Below are 21,818 nucleotides of genomic sequence, written 5' to 3' on the forward strand. Positions count from 1 at the left end.
GTACAAACGAGGTGGAACAGTGCGTTACCAGTAGCCTAATTAAAGCTTTTTTTGGCATACTTTTTTTGTTTTCTTTTGTATTTGTTAGTTTAAAAATATTAATAATATCCATCCATCCATCCATTTTCCAAACCGCTTATCCTACTGGGTCGCGGGAGGTCCGGAGCCTATCCCGGAAGCTATGGGCACGATGCAGAAGTATAAATATACATTACATATTTATTATATGAAAATATTAAAGCAAAAAGAACTGTATCGGGATTCAAAGGCGACGAGAAGGGCAGCACTCACCAGTAGACAGAGCTGAGGTGTAGGGTAACTAAAATCCAGTTTGCTGTAGATGCCCAGTAGGTTTCTAATCCCACACAGGAACCTGGTAGATGAAAAGTAAAATTGTTTCAGGGACTTTTTTTTCACAAGTGTAAGCTGTAGAAACACAAACCAGTCCACTGAAAACTAGCACACTGACACCCACTCTGTGGTACTCTAACCTACAGTACTGATACGGTAACGAACTGATACACAGCACACTGGTAGCCAAAGATAGTCTCATCACTGGCACCCTGATATTGCAATACCCTGATACAGCTAAAAATGCTGAATGACCGAGACCTACAGCAATGTTGTAACTGTTTGATCTCACCTTCCTCTATTTTGTACAGAATGTGAATATAGAGATATATACATCATAAATCAATTTTATAAATGATCTTTTTTAGACAAGGAGCAGCAGAAGTTGAATTGTCATCACAGTTTATGCAGGAAGTTAATGAGGAAAAAAAAAACGTCTTTCTGTTTTTGCAGGCACCTAGCATCGGTAAACCTCAGAGGGGTTCTCAGTCTTATATACTGTATGGGATTGAATTAAATAAATAATCTAGTTAAGCAATTTGTTTATCCAGCAGGAAATCCTCACTTTGCATATTTTGTTGAATTGAAATACACAGTGGATTGCTATGGATAATCAAGGTGAAATGCAGTGTGAAAGGCATCGACGTGCCATTTGGGGCACCTGTCTGATTCTGCCCAGCTCTTTGAAACACTGATATCTCCTTCCCAAGCTTTTTTCCATATACTAGAAGGTTCTAATGATGATTCATACTAAGGGGTAGGGACCGGCCCCAGCTGAAAGATGATTGACTCCTCGAGCCGCCACCCATCCACCCCCCCGCCCCGCCCCCATCATTCAGCGATACAAAACTCATTGGCCTCTGATAAGGTTGGCCCCTCTATGAATTATGGCCCCTCTTACAGTATGCTGCCTAATTTAAAAGTCTCAGAATCACCCCGGAATGAAACCTAAAAGTATGAGGCAATGTGACAGTGACATTTGTAGTCTGAGTCATTTACGGAATTTTGGTCAAAGCTTCATTGAACCCAAAAACTCTCTGAACGGTGGAAATTCGTTGATGGCTTATATGTTTCTTACTGGTTTAATTCGGCTAAAGAAACTACATTCCTGTATCCAGAAAGAGGCAGCACTCAAAAAGATGAACACATTTCAGGTAAAAGATTAATATATCAACAACCTTGAGTTCAACCTCTCGGTATCAGAGGAGTTTATGAAAACGGAACCAAAGGTCTTTGTATAAATTAACTTAAAAGTGCATTCGTATGAAACCCAAAAGAACCCCATAAACCTGTGAAAAGGAAAAAAATATATATAAATCACTTCCCTGGGGTCACAAAGCATAATAGACACTGTATGAGTCGCGCAGACGACAGACTCGTTTAAACCCCTGAGCTTGTGATTGATATGGTGACACTTTCATGGAGCCCCAGCACTTGGACTGCCAGCAGGACTGGATGCAGATGCTCCTTATATTCATGACTGACACCGGAGCCCCATCAAAACGGGAACGCCTAACGGAACAAAGCTATCGTCCAATGGCACGGCTTCCAGCAACAGCCTCGCTTTGCCGCCGCAGCCCGGAGCCCCGCGTCACATTTCCATTGCTTATTTACGAGCGACTGGAGGGCCTCTCTTTTCGTAATTAATCTCGTGAGGATGCAGTTGAGTAGAACATTCTTATTTATGCATCACATTTCAACTTAATAACTCATAAATCATTTATTTTCCATTGTCATGCACCCTTCCCCTGATTTTCTTTGGGCTTTGTGTAACTTAATGTGTATTACATGGCCCAGGATCCCAACTACCTGCATCATCAGAATTGCCCAAAAAGTGAATGTACTTCAAACAACTTGATTGTTTCAGAGTATATTTAGGACCTGCTTGCTCAACAGCAGCAAAAAAAAAAAATACTACCAAGCTCTTTTTCCCTCCCCATCTCGTTTCCTGTTAATTAGACTATCACAATACCATGTCACCGCAGTGTGGTATGCTAATTTGCTTGTTGTTTATGAAATTACACTGGTGGGCTGCTCTCTGTCTCATGAGCTAACACGGAGAGAGATGAATGTATTTGATTAATAATAAAATCTTGAAGAAGTTTTTTCATCCTTGGGGTATGGGGCATGTTTGTCATCAATTAAAAAAGCAGTTCTTTTATCTTTGAATTACTCACCATTTATATGTAATAGATATGTACATCCATCCATCTAACTTCCAACCACCGCAAACAACACAGAGGACACCCTGATCCAGATCCATGTCTTCTGCCCTATAGCACTCAATGAATATTGGCTTTTTCTATTTTTGTGCAATATATGAAAAATGAAAATGTGCTTTAAACTCCAAGCAGCCTAACGCACCCTCCCCCCCAAAATTAAATCTTCTGGTAACCCTACTCGCTCTTTACCCTAGATCACCCGTCCCCTCAGGATAGGGAGGTTAATACACCAGTAGCGTCTCCATGGGCAGATGCCTACTGCACCCCTGACTACAGTAACTGGATTACTGCCCCCACCCCAACCTTTGATTATGGTCAGTGTAGCACAACAACAATATATCATATAAATTAGGATTTTGAACTTTTACCCTATAGTCTGTGTAGCCCCCTTAATCTGTGCTGCTTTGAGCATGAGGGGCATTGCAGGACAAAGGGAACAGTACTGTGTGTGTATATGAGAGGAAGGGGTCAATACATTCCTCATGTATTTGTAATCCTGTTCCTACTATAAGTTAGGACAAGGATGCAGGGATGTATGTGTGAGTGCAACAGTCTGTCGTTTTAGTAGTTTTTTCTTTTTTGGGGGGTGGGGGTGGTATGAGGTTTAAAAGTCTGAAGGGGTACTGTTAAAATCATCAGTACTACTGAGGTCATAACAATGATCATTTCAGCTGCTAAATCATTAAATCCCATTTTTAAAGCCTTGGAATCTGCTGGTACTCTACAGTTCCTCAAATGCTGAGGGAAGTAATCGAGTCCTTGATGTGGGGGTTAGAGGCTCGTGGCCTACATTTCAGTAATGTTTTGATTAATAATCCCGATAAGGCACAGAACTAATTAAAGCAGAGCAGCACCGGCCCTTTGCATCTCAGAACTGCACGGCTGCATTCTGTTACACTAGTGGGACAGCCACCGTTTCCTTACATACTTCCTTACATACTGCATGCTAAAAATTAGGGTCAAATGTCATCTTGTGGCTTTGAACTGTCTGACTGTAATCTGACATTTCGGAAACAGCGCCCCCCCCCCCCCCCCCCATAGCTTGTAAGGTTTACACGCTGCTGCCTTTGTGGCTGCCCCTGCTGTGGGCTGGCATATTAAACTGAATCCGCACTCTGAACATGGCTGGAGTTTTGTTCCGTTTTCAGAGTCACATGAAAATCTGATGGTGTACATGCACGCAGCTCTGCCGGGACCTGATAAAAACATGGACCTTGTTTGTTTCCGAAAGGGTAAATTGTGCAGGAAACTGGGAAATTCAGAGTTAGTCTTCAAAACGGCAGCCAAAACCAAATGAGCGACATGGCAACCGTGACGTCTTTGCCGGCGCATGGAAACACGCAGCTCTCTGGTCTGCTATTCAAATGCGGCCAACTGCTGTTTTTTGAAGCATCTCGTAATGCCTGATGCTATTGTAGCTCCTAATACATGTGCGGCTGGTTTGGTTAAAATTGAGAGGTAACAATGGTGTGTAAAGGAGCACAGTAAAGATTACTGTCTCACTGGGACTGTGAGATTGTTTTATAGATTTATTTTTTTATTCTGGAAAGGTATAAAAGAGTGCAACATTATGATTAAAGCTCGGCAGGATTGTGCATAGTGGTCGAATGGAACTGAATAGAGAATAAGCAAGTAAATGGAGTCTGTGAGCCGTGTACATAAATATTTTGCATTTGGCACTAATTTGAGGCATTCAGTTGGGGGGGCATCCAATATAATTTAGGATGCGCATGATCACATCATACTGCCATTGCCAAATGTCACAAAATCACTTCCTGTTTAGATTCACCTCCGTGCGAGTCGTGTGTTCTGCGGGCTGGGCATTATGACCCGATAAAGAACAGCGGAGCGTGGAGAGTAGCAAGGCAGGGACAGAGCAGGTTGTTATTTGGAGGAACAAGCTGAGATGTGAAAGGACAATAGCGGGGCTGTTTGTCAAACGTTGGCCCATTGCGGGGCTCGTTACGATTTAATGGCGCATCGGGCAGCATTGTGACCATCCTGGCGGAATCAAGACTCCATAGACAGTGTCCAATCATTGGCTGTTTAAATGCCAACTTGCCTCGCAGAACCAAAATGTGACTTTTAATCCAGTAATGGCATTGCATTTAGGGTGAGCAGGAGTTGGGTGGATGGTTGATGGGGTGTTATCAGTTTCTATGCTTGATGCGTATCTGTCCCAGTGCGGCGAAAGAGAAGCAGTCACACACATACAAGAACACACAGATATATACAAGCGTAATGACTCCCCTCCAGAAAAATAGAATGCAATTATTTAGAGAGTGATGGACCATCTCATGGTCACAGCTGAGGAACACAGACTACGACATATACTCAGCCTCAGACATGAAGAATTTACTGAACAAGAAAAACACTCATGAGGTTTAGCACCAGTAGTATCAAACTTCAAAACATCCGGAAGCCATTCTCCGATTCTTATTTCCCCTGTTATTCAGTACTCGATCTCTACTCATCCGTTATTCATTAGTTCTACTCTCATGCTAGGGCAGGCACGTGGCACAGGGGGTAAAGCGGGGGGCCTACAATCAGAGTACTCTGATTGCCGAGGACAAACAGGTGAGAGCAGGCGCTGAGCTGTACACTGTGACCTTTTCATGAATTTCCCTTTGCGAAAGCGAACGGGTCAGCTGGGACCCAAATGGAAGCTGGCAGGGAAATAGGGAGATATTACTCAGGCACCTTTAAGAATGAATGCATCAAGATGCTTCGAAAAAGCCCATCCAAGACATGGAGGCCCAGGATATGTTGGGCTATTCAATCATAATAGGGGCATCAACATTTCTGTCATAATCTGATGTGCTGGGCTTTGGGTGCAGAAAATTTGTACTAATTTTTTTATAAACGCACTTGCATGTACAGGAAAATAACACGTGCGCTTCTGCACTTCAGTGAAGATGCTGTATTCACTTTGATCAAATTAATTTTAGCTCAATAAAAGATTCTTCTCTTCAGCTGAACTTGAGGCGATGGCAGCAAGAGGCAGATTTCAATGCGCGACTTGCCTTCAGATGAACTTCTGGGCACTCACACATATGGGCCGCTAATGTGGTTCCCTCCCTGGAAGCAGCTCATGCGTGTCTGAAGTGCCGTACAAAAGCAAGAGTGTCGTCAGTTCTTGCTGGGTTCTGAGGATTCTGTGAAAAGGGACAGCTCTCCCAGAGGAAGTGGACAGGACTGGGGGGAATGTCGCTTTGAGGCGTGAAGTTGTCAAGTTAAATTGGAGCTGTGAGGGCCAGCAAGCTCCTTAAAATTTAGTTCACTTTTGTTTTTTCAAAAAAGCAAAACATTGCACATTGATTGGACCTCTGGCAAAGAGCAGCACAACGCCAGCGTGCTGCGGAACTGCCTCCCTCTCCCGTCTCACGATGCCTTGTCTGCATGGCGTCTATGATTGCAAAACACAGCCAAATAAAATAATGGCGAGAAAATTGCAGTCAGCAGAGACCGCTCCAGGTCCCAGCGCCAAAAGCCTCGGTTGATATCCTCCCTGCGGTGCCTAGAGACCAACCTGAAAGCAACAACTTGCAGGAGGTGTCCCTAACATCCAAACACAAGCACAGCCACAAATCAAACTCCAGCAGAAAGCCACAGTGACGGAGGACAAACAACATGCTCACTCCTGACAAGTGTGTTTGGTTTTTTTTCCTGATGTCCCCCCTACCCCTCATTCGAGCCGCCACCTCACATGATATTTCAGGCTTATATGGCAAGCTTAAGGGTTTATGATTTACTTTAAGAGCTTTTCAGCTTCTCTCTGCTACCTTTAGCAGTGAAAAGATAGATTTAAGAGGTTGAGAAACCCGCAACGATGCCGCAAAGTCCAGACATTCACATACAAAATACAGCCGTACATAGTAACACCCACCCAGATGCATATACATACATATGGCTCTTCGTATATTTCATACACATTGCAGTATTTATCCTTGTAATATGACACAGGTGGCTATTCCCATTCTGACTGCCTCATTTTCTTTCAAATGCTCCAGCCTGAGGTTCCTCCAGCTTGATACTATCCTAATTTTCCCTTCTGAGTCAATCAAGAGTCTGGAGTCGCCCGTCCATGCAGAGACTCTTCCCTTTGAGTATAATGCTGGCGACTTTTACCCATCATTGCTATTGTCCAGCCTCTTTCAAACGTATTTAATGGTTACACGCTTCTGCTATACAGTATTTGGGACTTAGTTTTACATTGTCCATCTATTTTTTCAAGAGCATACTTATATTAAAATGGCAAAGGCTCAGTGCTGTAACATACTGAATACCGTACGCTTTCTTCAAGTGCATAGTTGCATTTCTTTAGTTAACACACAGTGCTGCAACAAACTGGATATCAGATGGTGCAATAGTGAATGTTAATTTACACAGTGTAATAACTTGTTTTCAAAGCCTATGTTCTTTATGTTTATATAGATTGCATAAAAGTACATGTTTTCTACTTTTACATTCTTTAAGTTGATACTGTACAGTATATATATATTATGAGGTTACTTGAGAATATATACCATAAAACCAGAAGGTGGATTTGGTTTCTTATGTGTCCTACTGGACATTCTGATGGACCTGTTATGATGTGCAAAATCTCATTCCATGGCTGTGAGTGCAAACGTTTCAATCTGTGATCGGTTTTGCATCTTACATCAGTTGTACTGCTGGTTGTCAACTATTCTTTTGGGTCAGACCTGAGATTGACCATAATTATTTGTCATTTATCCCAATTCAATTAAACTTGAACAAATACACAGACAAAAATAAACAAATAAAGAATGATACAGTATATACCAAGTTCATCCTCTAAGGCAGGCTAAAGAACATAAAAACACGGCTACCCGTTGTATTAATTTTATGATATTATGCATATATTGAAAACACTTTGATAATTCCAGTGCTTAGCTTGGATAGATGATGCCTTTCATGAGATTCAAAGACTGGAGGAAGGGTGAAAAACTGGATTTCAGTGACAGGTTCATCCTTTGGGAACGACCAATGTTTTGATTTAAACTATGCTGTGTCATTGACTGTAGCCTCCACTGTTTGGGTCATTTGAAGTGCACTTCAAGCAGAGCCATCCACCCCATCCCATAGAATGCTATAAACCCACCCCCTTGGCTTCCCACCCGACGTTCGGAGAATCTGTGTTGAGACCTGGTGTGAGTTTGAGGACATGACGAGTCGGTCACAGCACGAGCCTTCGGATCCCGCAGTGATGCATCTCTTCACCTGGGCAGCTCAAAGCGACTGAGAGGGGTTGGTCAGCCGTAAAGCATAGAAGGCTGAGTCATGGGACCCATGGAGATGATTAAACTCCCAGGGGAAACCATATGATGGTGAAACCCTCATACCTCTGAAATAAAAAAAAGTCACTGATACACTATCACCAATTTGTCACTTTAAATTTACAGTTGTACCAATAAGACTAAAGTGGACCAGAGAGCAGATTCAGTAAATAGCATCCAAATTCTGATGGACCCAGAGATAGTTCTGGAGGAACACAGGCGAGGCTGTAGTGAAAGACATCATGCACTTCCGTACATGGAGACTGATGCATGGACTAGAGCTTCTATACCCATGTAAGGCTTCATCTCCCGCAGCCATATATGTTTATTAATTAGACCGTAAGGTTAGTCACACACTCGCCCCCCCATCCCCATCCCTCGTGTGTCTAAGAGGGGGCAAAATATCTCTGGAAGGGTGGCTAAAGAATGCCAATAGTTACTTTACCGGCAACCACCCAGACATTAAAACACGGCCAAGCCAACCGGGACACTTCTGGAAATAAATTGCACTGGATCAATTCAAAATGTCACCTTCACAGGCTGTTTGATTAAAAGTAAAGTGCTGAATGCTCTTAATCCTCCTGGATAGGGGCAGTAAGTCTAAGAACTGACAATGCTGACCGGGCGGGGTGGGGTGGGGGGGGGGGTGGTGGTGGCGAACCACTGCTGTCGTGTGGGGTCCACATCCTGCATAGGAGGCATGCTTACAGCTCGCATTATGGCAAGTGTTGATGATGTGGCTCGGTTGCTGGAGTGTATCTCAAGCAGAGATGCTCAGCGACGCAATAAACACAGGGATGTGAGCAGGTTCAGTGCTCAGATGGAAATACACGGCGCGTGCTGGATCATCCGCCAAGGTCACCGACCTCTGAGCGCCAGCGACAGACCCATAGATAGCAGCAGTCCGTCGCGTCGCTGGGCTTGGGTAAGAGCCAGGACCCAATGTGATTGAATAGAGAAGTTTGATGGGTCTATGTGCGCGTGTGTGTGCGCGTGTGTGCGCGTGTGTCCACGTGGCGTGGCGCGGCACAGAGGCGACCCCTGTCTCTCCACCTCCGTTACGGTTGGCAGGATTCTCTGAGGCTGCGGCATATGCTGAAGACAAGCCCTCGCATCCAGGTGGTTCATCCACACATTACATCAACTCCAGCAGCCCAAACGTCCTTCAGTTCTCTCTGAAGGACAGGGAGATCCATTCACGTCTATTTTTTCCCTTTCCCTCTCTTTTTGGAGCCACATTAGTGCGCATACACACTCAGAGTGATATGGCCCAAGAAGCAGGCCGCACCCCGAGCCTGGGCTACCTGTGGAATGAGCATGTGGCCACACTGCGGATCCGCGTGACACAAGATCAATCAGATATGACCTAACATCAGGTTCAACGCCTCATGTGGGGAGGTAAGCTAGGAGGCCTTTAAATCTTATTCGGAAAGCACTGCACTGATTTGTTTATTAGCATTTCACTCTTTTAGAACAGTCATGTGCATAAAGCTTAAATGATCCATAAGCTTTGTCCCCCATGTAACACCCCTACACACTTACATTCATTCCATGGGCTAATTTCAGCTTAATGCATAACCAACGACAGTGATGGGACATATTCTTTATGTGACGAATAATATAAGTTTTGAATAGCACCATCTGTTTTTTTTTTTAAATAAACAAGGACCTTTTGAATAGAAAAAAAAACAGTATATGAACATGTGACAGATTCAGTGCTGTAGAATTCTCAACAGTCCCAGATTAGCGAAATAACACCTCATGACATTCACACAAGTGTAACCATAGGATTCTGACTGCTGAGCTGTTATGCTGCCTGACCGGACTATTCAGAGAAACCCATGAACACCCTACAGAACGATATCAAAAATGTTATCTGTGTCTGCATCCACGAATGATTCAAGCAACGGCCGATGAAACTGGCACTTCTGATTCACAGGTATCTGTTGTCTCATACTGTATATATCATTTAAGGTCATCAGATGGTGTTGTGGTGGTTTAAGACTCGCTTCTACGTCCAGGAATCCTGCCGCGGTACCCATCAGCAAAGTACTTAACCTAAAACAAACTGCTAAAATATTCAGCTATACAAATGGGCAAAACTGCATTCACTGTAAAGAAAACCACCTACTTTGAAAATATATGTTTGTAGTGAGTAGTACAGCACTGAAAGTGGGTGTGGTGTTAGATTGACAGCTTTTAAAAAAGTACATAAAAATACAAGTAGATATAGTAGATATAGATATGTAGATATAATTAGAACAAATGTTTTCTCCCCCCCCCCAACCCTGACCAGAATAAGCGATTATTAAATGGGTGAATAATTTATGTGACAATGTACCTCTCATGCTATAATCAGCCATCTTGCGGGCTCACCGCCCACGCGCTGAAAGGCGGGGGTCAGCTGTACTGTCATTTAGATGCCAAGTTTGAGCCTTAAGGCCTCAGATACGTCCTCTAAATGGCTGATGGAACACAGAATCACAGATTTATCTTCTCACGGTTTGTCACTCTGTGGTTGCAGTTTATAGATAAAAATCCACACATGCCAAAAATTAAAAAAATAAATTAAATACTACTGCTATAATTCGGGACACACCGCTAGTCATAGGGAGGATCTGACTCACAGCATGACTAAGTCACACTGTCATTTCCTGTTAAATAAGTATATTTTTGGTGATTGTCACTGTCATTTTATTTAGAGAGTTCAAAGAAATAAGGATACAGGAAGAGGAATAGGGAAAAGGGGGAGGGGGGGTAGAGAGGGGAGAAAAACTTGAGCATTAACGAGGGCATAGTTCTCCGAGATGTGGTCAGTGTGAAGATCCCTGAGCAGTGTTCATGGTGGAGAGGCACGGCGGGGGCAGTGAGTGACAGAGCAGAGGCCTGCTCTGGCCAAGGAGGCCTGCCACTTTGCCAAAACGAATTTAATCTTGCGTCATAAATTTCATTAGTTCCTTCCGTTGGCGGGAAAGCCAGTCCGGGAGACAGCTGTGATAAATCAGGCGGCTTTCGCGGGTGTGACATTGTCAGCGGACTGCGTGTGGGACAGTGGCAGGGCCACCGTGCCACCCTGCGGTTTAATAACACGCGGCTGCTCCGTGGCACTCCGCAAATCAGTCGGCACCTCCACTCCCCCACGCCTCAGCTCCGTCAAAGTCACCCTTCTGATACAACCGGGCACTCCGTGGGTTCCCGTCACGCTGAGCGCCGCAGCTTGCTCAGGTACACTCTGGCCATCTTAGTCTTAGACATACAGGGGATGTTGTGGAACACCCGTCATGTAGGCAGGGCACAGGAGGGGCATGGATGCCAATGCCTGGGGTGAGCCCATCTCCTGACAAACCTTTTAACATACTACACCAGGTTCATGTTGGCTATTTTTACCACTAATGATCAGGATCTCCCGCATCTATCTGGGGAAAAATTGCACATAAGAAGGATATTGCTAAGGGGTACAAGAAAAGACTGGCCTGCCATTAAGGAAGGAGACCTCAATTTAAACAGAACAGTCTCACCACACAGTATGTCATCTGTTTGTGTGTAACTGTACCCTAAACTGCCAACTGAATGATTTCTCATACTATGTGAAAAAAAGCTTTGATATGCCGAGAGATGGGCTTGTTTTCTTGCTTATTTAAAATCCATTTCTCCTCGATAGATACACCCAAGTTGCTTAACACTGACTAAGCTCCATGATATGAATCATTAGCCTACACTATATATAAAGCAATAGGCATTTGGTGTCCCTCATTAAAGCAGTAGTGTGCGGTTGGGTACATATGGTACCTGCAGTATATATACCATCTCAATGAAAGCATTCTTTGTTTCACCTGCAATATCTTACCTCCCCATGAAATGTGTAATCTGTACGAATTTAATATAGCTACTAAAATTGTAGTAGCGGTACATTGTAATAACATGAAAAATATTCCAGATTTCTACACTTTTTTGTCACATTCCAGACTACATTCCCCCGAAAGTCATAGATTGAGTACAACTGCTATTTAAGCATTAAATTAAATAAAAAAATATTAACAAAGCAAAGAAAATTCATAGAATTCAAAAATGGGAATAAAATAAGGAAGAGTATAAAATTTCAAATCATTTTTACCCCTAGAGTATACAGTAAATCTACACGCAGTGCATTATGGGAAATCACACAATAAAAGTAGAAAGCCACCAGAACATTACATACTATAAACTATATAGGTAATGCTGAGCATGACATGACGTACCGGCAGCATTAATTGTCTGAATAATAATTTATGTACATGAATATATAATGTTTCTAGTTTTGGAGTGTTTTATTAGTTTCACTGGGAAACCACAACAGAACCAGCCATCTCATGATCCAGATATACATGTAAATCACATTGTTCTTTTTAAAAAACAATTTGAAAATAATTCAAGCTAATTGCCTAACAGTGCAATTTTATTTTACATATTTGAAAAGTAATATTTAACAGTCGCCCTCATTGCTAGATGTAAATTTAAATTAGCAAAAAATAACATGTTGAAAAAGGCACCAGTCTCATAAACAATGTAAATGTGTCGGTGATCTAGACTTAGATTTTACATGCTTCATTCCAAAATGAGCTAAAATGTATTAAATAATTAAGGACCTATGTTTTTCAATGTGTTTCCATGCTCTGCCAAAAAATGTGGGTCACGCTGGAAACCGAAAGCATTGTTGAAGCCTTCTAATTAATAAATGCCAAATGCCTGCTTTAAAGGGACAGTAACTGTTTTGTCTTCCTTTTAACAAGGAGACCAGGTAGCTCTCTCTGTAAAACCCGTAACCAGATCCTGCAGATTATAGTCACATAAAAATAACTACTTCAATACTAAGTTTTAAGTAAGGTGCTTTAGAATGCCAGGTTTAGGTTTTCCAGTAAAAATATCCACTTCTGCAGTACCTACATAAAACCGCATTACTAATTCTGCAAAATGAGATGCTTGTAACTTAATAATTTAAACAGCTGAAAGAATCCGTCCATGCACCTGACAACTGCTCACGCTCTACCAGGTCACGGGGCCCGTTCACATTATACTGTATATACATACAGAGGTGAATGAATGAGACAGCCAATTCAATTCAATGTTTTCATAATATTAATTTTTTTCCCCGTAAAGCCTGAATCATCCTGGAATTTTAACAAGGACCTCAAAATGGAACACAAATATAAACAAGATGTAATTAATTGTTCAGAAATTCCAGCCAATACAAAGGATTTGGGTAAGGACAGAGTGGTTCAATTGGCAGGGACGACAGCGGCAGGAAATGAACGAAGATAAAAAAATGGAGATATGGGTAAAATAATTAGGCTTAACGTGTCCATGCAATTCATGTTTAACAGGTCTGAAAATAGTCTGCTCACCTGTGATTTGGGGACTAAGTATGCAGGCAGGATGCAGCCATGAAACTGTCCTAGTTATGTCTTTTAAAAAGTGTTGAAAAACGGTGACACGTTTCTCAGCCAGGGGTTGGCATGGGCTGCAATAAAGTGACTGTTCTTTGCAATACCCTTAAATGTTATTTAGGGCTTGAAGACCGTTTGGCGAGCATTAAGCGCCACATGAACCTTTGACAGATTTTCCCCTTGAATCTGACATATAGCTGTATGCTGAGAGATTATTTTGGGAGGCCAATGAATAACGAGATTAGATCTGGCTTTCGGGGAGCAGACAGGGCCCAGAAGTGAGGAAGAAACCACCTACAGGTGAACTGAAGTATAGCACTTTATATCATGTCTGGGGATTCAGAATAAGATTAGTGGATTTGTCCAGGTCAGAAGCTTCCTGAAATCTATAATGAGAACGCTTAGAAAAGGTCAGACTAAAGCGTTGATGTTTAACTTTTGGCAATGTCAGCCATGGTAATGCCAGTCTGACTACAGCTTCTGTGACATGCTATTTTGCTTGCAAACTTGCTTGGAAATTTAAAAAATGCCATGCCTGTTCTTAACTCGACTGGGTCTGAGTCAGCATCCCATCACTCTGGAGCTTGCTTAACACACGCTGACAGCAGAGAATAACCCGTCGCTTTGAATTGATTGTGAACGCAGTGAAGCGAGGAACTCGAAATGCTTAAAGCAAACAGAAACACACCTGCAACTCCCATCCAGCAGCAAAGAAGCAGAAATTGTGAATAGTAGAGCTATTCTACATACAGAACTGATACAATGTTAAACATGGCAAACGACCTTGGGGATAGATTCTCTTGGATTCGACCTGGCACACAAGTTCAAAAGAAGGATAATTATAAAATATAATTAAATCGAAATCATTTTGCTGCCTGATGCATTGTTCGATTTTGACAGATTCATTTCCAGCTTCCCAGAGGCATCTGAGAAACATTGGTAGACGTCTCTGTTTCAAAAAGTGACCACTGAGAAAAATACAAGACAAATTGTTAAAGGGCAGTATTCCAAAGAACAAGGAATGCAGAATGCATTTATGAAAAGAAAATCTGAAGTAGAGCAGAAGGAAACTCGGCAAATGCTGGTTCAAGCTGTTGGCATCTAGTGCTTTCAGACTGAAAGAGAGAAAATACACTAAGAATGAAGCTGCCCTAATCATTCAGCCAGCACATAGCTGACATTTCACCAAAGTGTCCCAAGTTTCACATGCAGCAAAGAAGGGATGAATACAGATGAACGAAGTGTCAACCATGTCAGTACACACACAGGAGAAAAGGCAACAGGAGCTAATTGACACCTTCATAAAGACTGTAACAAGTGTGGCTGTGTGAGTGAGTTTGAGTGTGCCCTCTGATAAACTCGCACCCCTTCCAGGGTACACCCCAGACCTGTGCTGCCTGGAACAGCCTCTACCTCCCCTGTGAAAAAGATTAGAAAATGGATGAACAAACTACAGACCATGTACTTCTCCTGTTACAATCACCCATCTTGCAGGCTTACCATCCACAAGCTGAAAGGTAGGGGTCAGCTTCAGTGTCATTTAGGTGTCAAGCATCAGCAGAATAATCAGTAGTGGTACTGTGATTAAAATAAAATAGTAATTAAAATGATAATCAGTAGTGGTACTGTGCTGTCTGGAAGCTTAAGAATATCAGACAAAGATTATACCTACTTAAAACTAGAGTAGCCTCCTTAGCAAGTCACTGGTCTCTGCTACCTTATTAAAGACCCCATCAGTCTTTAATGTCTTTCTCTGTAGATATGATTATACATCAGTGTCAGCTTTGGAATGAGGTGCATGTATAGTGCTAATCCTACTTCGTTTTTTATTTTTTCAATTAGAAAAATATGTGAATAACAGTAGAAACCCAGAGCATTTTAGGGTATATGATTTACAATACTGTAGGGCCACTCATGTGCCAGCTAGCTGGCTGTTTGGCTCTCACTTATCGCTACTGAAGTCGTAACCCAAGGCAGTGTTGCAAAGTTAACAGACCACTATTTTTCTCACCTGTTCTAAATAAAGCTGAATTTTCTGTGCATTTCACAGCGTCCTCCTCCAGCACATTTTTTCACTCACCAGCACCACCTTTCTCGCATTTACTTATGAGAATTTGAAAGGGTGTGCACTGCAGCTCCACCACCCTCGAACGATCACCGGCTCCCAACAGCCACTCCACCCCTGGGCCAGATCATGGCTTTGGGAACGTGGAATGTTACATCTTTGGTGGGAAGGAGCCCGAGTGAGTGCAGTGAGTTACTGTAGTACCTCTCCATATTGCGTGGAATCTGGAACCATATCTTTTGATTGCGAGTCACAGGAGTAGGGAACACCAGGGCTGCTACGACATGCTATTCCATCCTTGTGTAAACGTAGCAGTTGGATTAGCGTACATGGCACAGAATCAAAGCTGTTTAGTATAGGTATTGGGTTTCACCAAGGATGCATCTTGTCTCCATTACTGTTTGTGGTTTGTATGGGAATGATATCAAGGTGCAGCCATGAGTGGAATGGGATCCAGTTTGATGGGATAGAGTGGATAAGACTTGTCAAACGAATCCTGCCGCTAACCAGTCAATATTTGTTCTTATCCTCAACCTCGGTTATTAGCTGTGGTTAATGACCGAAAGAACAGGGTCACCAGTACAAGTAGTCGAAATGAGGGTCCTCTGCAGGGTATCCAGGCAAACCCTCCACAAGGAGGGGAGTATCAGAAATCTGGAGGGACTTCAAAATGGTCTCTTCTTCTTCGGATCGAGTGAAGCCAGCTTATGCGGCTGGCAATCTCATAAGGATTCTCCAGGGAGCTCTTCTGGTCCCATCGCGCTGGAGAGAGGCCCAGTGACAGACCCAGGACACGCTGGAGGACGAATATGTCTCAGCTTTCTTGGGAACATCTAGGGATCGCCCAGAATGAGCTCAAGCCTGGTCTCATCTGCTTAGCATGCCTCCACTACGACCCACACGAGGAAAAACAGCATGAAGAAGATGAAGAGAAGTTACAACAATTTGTGCCTTTTTTTAAACAGAATATTTAAATTAATTGTGTACTGGATAAATAGTGTGGAAGATGGAGGTTAAGTCTGGCAGATCATTTTTTTTTTTTTAAATACGTAGTGATGGTATATGGTAGGGGATCGAGCATTTAAGTAGCAAAGCAGTTAAAGACATGCCATTTAAGGTTACTGGTCCCAAGAGGAGTGCTGTTGCAGTACCCTTGAGCACAGTACTTAACTTCCCCATGAAAATATCCAGCAGGAGAAGCAGGTTAGATCTGTAGGCTTCCTTGAATAGAAGTGTCAGACTAACAACAAAAACATAAATTAAAACAGATTATTTATCCGTGGTGGTTGTGTATTTCTCGTTTGTTTGTAGTGTCAACAGCATTTTAATGGCAAATGTAAATTGGTATTAATTGTGATGAACCTGATAAATTGGGAACAAAATGTAAACAGAAAGAAAGGGGACATGCAATCACAGAAAAAATAAAAAGTGAAGAACTGCTTAAGTAAACAGAAAAGGAAGAAAAATGTGATTGTGGGTAATGGATTCTATACGGACCACTGCTTCCTGTGTAGAATGGTGTACTGCCTTATCTTTTATTTTAATAACAATTCATCATCCAGTTTTTTGTTATTGTTATCCTAAATTATTGCTTTATTGTACTGTTCCTTTATTTATATCTATTTAAAATATATTTTACTATTGATATATTGTCGCTATTAATCTTAAAATATACTGGCACCATTGTATTTTTTTATGAAATATATTTTCTACCTTTTTTTCCATTTATTCCGGCACAATCATGAAAGGCCATCACACTGTGGCAGTCCAGTCTGTACCACAGTGTTCAAGCCTTCATGTAAAGCATTCCTTTGTCATGCTCCTGATTCTTACTTAGTTTTTTAATAAGAAATAATGGAATGGTTACCATGGTAATTTGGTTTCATTTATTGAAAAGGGAAACTTCACAGTCTAGCCAAGGAATCAACCTGTAGTTCTGGCATCATAGTATAATTACTGCATTCATTGTGCTCATGCTGATGATTACCGTGTCTAAAAGTTAAATCTTTACCTCATTTGGTTATTTTCTTCCGTACTCTTGTTACCGCAATTTAGAAGAAAAAAAAAAGGCTACGATAATGGGTCCAACTCACGCCTGAAATGGTCTCACACGTTTAGATGACAGCACACCATGGAGAGAAGGAGTGAAAGAGGCAAGAGTGGAACAATGCTCTGCAGGTACAGTAAGACACATTGGTAGCTAGGTAAGAAGTCAAGGAAAGGAAAGGTGAGTCCAGAAATGTAGGACAAATGGACAAATGTAGGACACGTGGACATTTTTGACGTTGTCCGCAGTCTCTAATTTGTGTTTACTCTGTTTTTGACTGTCTGCGTTATGGCACCTATTTGCATGGATCCAACAGCTCTAAAATAAACAAAACACAATAACATGAAACAAGCATGCATTCTGATTTACAGACCGATTTTCAGGCAATGTCTCATCCTTTATTAGTATACATTTATTCTTAAAAATGTGTTTTGTATACATTCTAGGACCTGCGGCCACCTCATTATCCCTCCATTATCAAATGCCCTTCACATTCCAGCATCTTCTGATTTACACATCAAGCCCTCGTTCACATCGCACGTCGAACATTATTCAGACTATTCTGAAAAACCTGAACTGTACTTTACAATGAACTACACAGCAACAAAGTTTTTCTTTTAAAACTTTCCTTTTTATTTTTTCAATTAGAAACAGCATGTGAATAACAGTAGAAACCCAGAGCGTTTTAGGGTATATGATTTACTGTAGGGCCACTCATGTGCCACCTAGCTGGCTGGTTTGCTCCACTTATTGCCACTGAAGTCGTAACCCAAGGCAGTGTTGTACAGTTAACAAACCACAACTTTTCTCACCTGTTCTAAATAAAGCTGTATTTTCTGTGCATTTTCACAGCATCCTCCTCCAGCACATTTTTTCACTCACTAGCATCACCTTTCTCCATTCTTTTCAGTTTGCCATCCATTGCAAAGTGCACTGCAGTAGGGGTGTGCGGACCGGTACTGAAACATCCATTCTTTTGATCTACATGGTTTCATGGATTTTAATGGAACAATTTGTCATTTTTTACCTGGTAATGTAAATGATCATATTATTATAGGGTGCCAAATATGAACTACTAGCAAGCAGGGCTGTCTATTAGGGGGGAAAAACCTGAACTGTACCTTACAGTGAACAACATGGCAAAAACGTTTTTACTGACATATTGACTTACAAGCCTAGTTAAAGAAAAAAGAGGACATTGTGGATTAATTGTTGATGCGTTGAAAACCACCTCAGCCCAAAACTCTTAGTTAAAGCTAAAATTCAGATTCCATGAGAAAATGCAGTGGAAAAAGTGGCACTATATCCAAATAGCTTGCAGAGCTGAGGAATTTACCTGAGCAGTGCCAATTCAGCGCTGGATTATCCATTGAGGGACTCATGCAGTACGCCTACTGAGAGCAAATGAAAACGGTTACCCTGAGAAAGAGATTTAGAGTGTTACAATGTACCCTGAACATCGCAATATCCAAGGGAGCTACAGCAAAGGACGCATCAGATCTACAACAGAGGAGTTTGGGACAGCCTGCGACAAAGCCGTTTATTAAAGAAGCTAATAGAAAGCAGCACCACCGTGGAGGCAGAGCCACTCGCTTCCGATGACTGCAAGTTCAAAGAAAAAGAGTGTAGAAAGTCCCACAAGAAATGTGGCCACACTGAAAGAGTATGTTAAGTAAGTAAAATGAAAAAGTTTGTAATACCAAACCCAAACTGCACACAAATACCAGAAAAGGAGCCAGATTCTAGTGACACTGACACGTTGACAGGAGGCCTGTCAAGCCTGGAATTGCACAGTGTCGCCAGATAGAGGAAGCCTGTGCACTTCTCCAGATGTGTCAGAAGAGAAACTGAAAATGGAAGTAGACAGAGGATCAACCCTATCTGTAATTCCTTCTGAAGAAGACACGATGCTCCTTTCAGAGCTGCCATTAGAGAAGACCACGGCATAGTACAGAATGTACGCTGGAGAAAAGGCAAATGACATATGTGGCTTCCACTGGCATATGGCAGCACCTAGAACAGCATGTACCGGATAGTGGATAAACAGCAGTGTTTGGTCATGAATGGCTGACAGCAGTCCACTTGATTTACACGTCATCAAAAGCGCTGGAGGTGTCATCACAAGACAGACTGTTGCTGAGAAATTAAAATGGGCACTCTGAGATTCATGGGTAGTTTCAGATAGGATGGTACTAAAGGCAAAGCTGGATTGACTCTGATAAAGATCACCCACCCAGTCCATTTTCCATTATCATTTATCCTATTCAGGGTTGCAGGGAAGCAAACGGACACAAGGCAGGGAACAACCCAGGATGGGGTACCAACCCATCGTAGGACACACTCGCACACCATTCACTCACACATGTGCACCTCCAGACAATCTGGTTGCTCCAATTCACCTTAGCATATTTTTGCTTTTTTTTTCCGGGGGGGGGGAGGGAAAGTTCCCAGAGGAAACCCCATTACAACATGGGGAGAACATGCAAACTTCACACACATGGAGCCATGGGTCAAACCCAGGTTCTCGAGATGTGAGGCAGGTAGTGTTAACCACTGTGCCACAAAGACGATCTTCATTGATACCACATTGCCTTCAGTGCAATTTCAGTCCCATCAGTTTTGCAGAGAACAAAGTAGAAACTGTTGGTGGTGCTGCTGGAAGGACAAAGTACTAAGCACAGCCTGGGTAATATCACTATGCCGTGCTAGGATGATGACAACCATCTGGACAACCAATACAAACTGCTCTCCAGTCTCAAGGATTGAAAAAAATGCTACTTCTTTGAAAACAAAACTGTGCACTGTGGCCACGATATTGACAAAAAAAGCTTACACATCTTAAAAAGGAAGACTGAGGTCATGACCGGTGCACCACAACCATTACATTGCTGGACCTGGATCTAGTTAAATAGTTCGTTATTTGTGTCCCTTCCAGGAAAGTGTTAACGTAGTAGTACACTTACTTAAGGCATTAATTAACCAGTAACTGTTAATTGTATACTGATCTCATGTTCATTCATTAGTAATTAATTACATTTACATTTTACATTCTGAGTAAAAACAACCAGCATTATCTGCAGTTATGGGACGTGGCCCAGGACTCAACAAGCTGATTCAGGATGTGTCCAGATGATATCCTGAATGCCAAGGCATCTAAATGCACCTCCACCAGGAAAGTGTAAAACATTAATGTCTGTTCACTTCCTAGCAAAGGGCACACATTGACTTTGCAAGACAGGTGATGCCTAATTATGGTTGATGTTGACTGTAAATGGCCAGATGTTGTACAAATGAAGTGTATCACTTTTAATAAGTTTAGAACTGGCTTACCAGAACGGATTTGATGAAAATAACTAATATCAGTTATGTCATCTGAGCAATTCAGGATGTTCATGAAGAACAATGGACACACTTCACATTAAAACCTCATTGTCCTCGCTCAAACAGCTTAGAGAAATGAATGGTACAATCTGTTAGAGGATCAATAAACACAATAATAAAGAAGATTTTATCGCAACATAAGACAGACAAATTTCTTTCCATGTACAATGATGCTGTACAACAGCCGATTGTTCCTAAAACTCATAATTGTTCCTAAGGGACTTACATAACTGGTTCCCAGAAGGGTATTCCTGTTGAGTTAGTGCCTAAACTAATCCTAAAATTAAATGCTGTTTAAGAATATACAAACCTAAAATAAATAATAATAAAGTAGTTAGAACTAAAAAAAAAAAACAAAACTTGGCTAACACTTAAGGTCATGTTTTTAGTCATTTATAAACATATTCATAATGCATTATACTGCATTCATAAAGCATTATAAATATTACTATAAATATTCATAAAAGGCATAACACATTACAGCCATGCTTATAATGCATTATGACTAGCTTATGAAGCTCATGTATAATGCACTATAGATATCCTCATAATGCATTATAATGGTCAGTATAAGTTTGTATACGTATAAGTTACAAAGTTATCTATAAGTCATTCTCGATGGGAGCTTCTTAAGGCATTCTTAATGCATAATACTCATGACTATAATGTATTATGCCTTTTGTTAAATATTTATAGCCGTTTTTATAATGCTGTATGAATGCATTATTATTTGTTATGACTGTGTTTATAAATTACTAAAACATGGCCTTAAGTAAATTGTTACCAAATCTGTTTTAATTTCTGCCTTTGTACAGCAATGTGAACTGGTTTATGATAAAACATATCCCGCGATTGCATTTTCAATCATTTTGCTTTCTCACACAAAAGGACAGTATCCTCTGCATCATAGCGTAACTGACTTCTTTAATAATGTTGATAGATACTTTTTATGTTCTTAATGTGTATTAATGTTTATTGTATTAATACATTACTCTTAACAACAGCGTTAACTGCGTTTTGCGAGAAAGTGAA

General features: G+C 41.6%; 1 protein-coding gene across 5 annotated transcripts in view; it reads right to left on the reverse strand.

Annotated features, from left to right (window-relative positions):
• lrrc4ca (leucine rich repeat containing 4C, genome duplicate a) overlaps positions 1 to 21,818 on the reverse strand; it is a 230,509-nt gene that overhangs the window by 121,987 nt on the left and 86,704 nt on the right. For all 5 annotated transcript variants that reach the window (XR_007381988.1, XR_007381987.1, XM_048973055.1 and 2 more), the window contains one exon: positions 292 to 373. The gene's annotated coding sequence lies outside the window, so the exon portion shown is untranslated. The remainder of the gene's footprint in view (positions 1 to 291; positions 374 to 21,818) is intronic.

The sequence above is a fragment of the Brienomyrus brachyistius genome, chromosome 13 (genome assembly GCF_023856365.1).
Source record: "Brienomyrus brachyistius isolate T26 chromosome 13, BBRACH_0.4, whole genome shotgun sequence".
In the NCBI taxonomy this organism is placed as follows: domain Eukaryota; kingdom Metazoa; phylum Chordata; class Actinopteri; order Osteoglossiformes; family Mormyridae; genus Brienomyrus; species Brienomyrus brachyistius.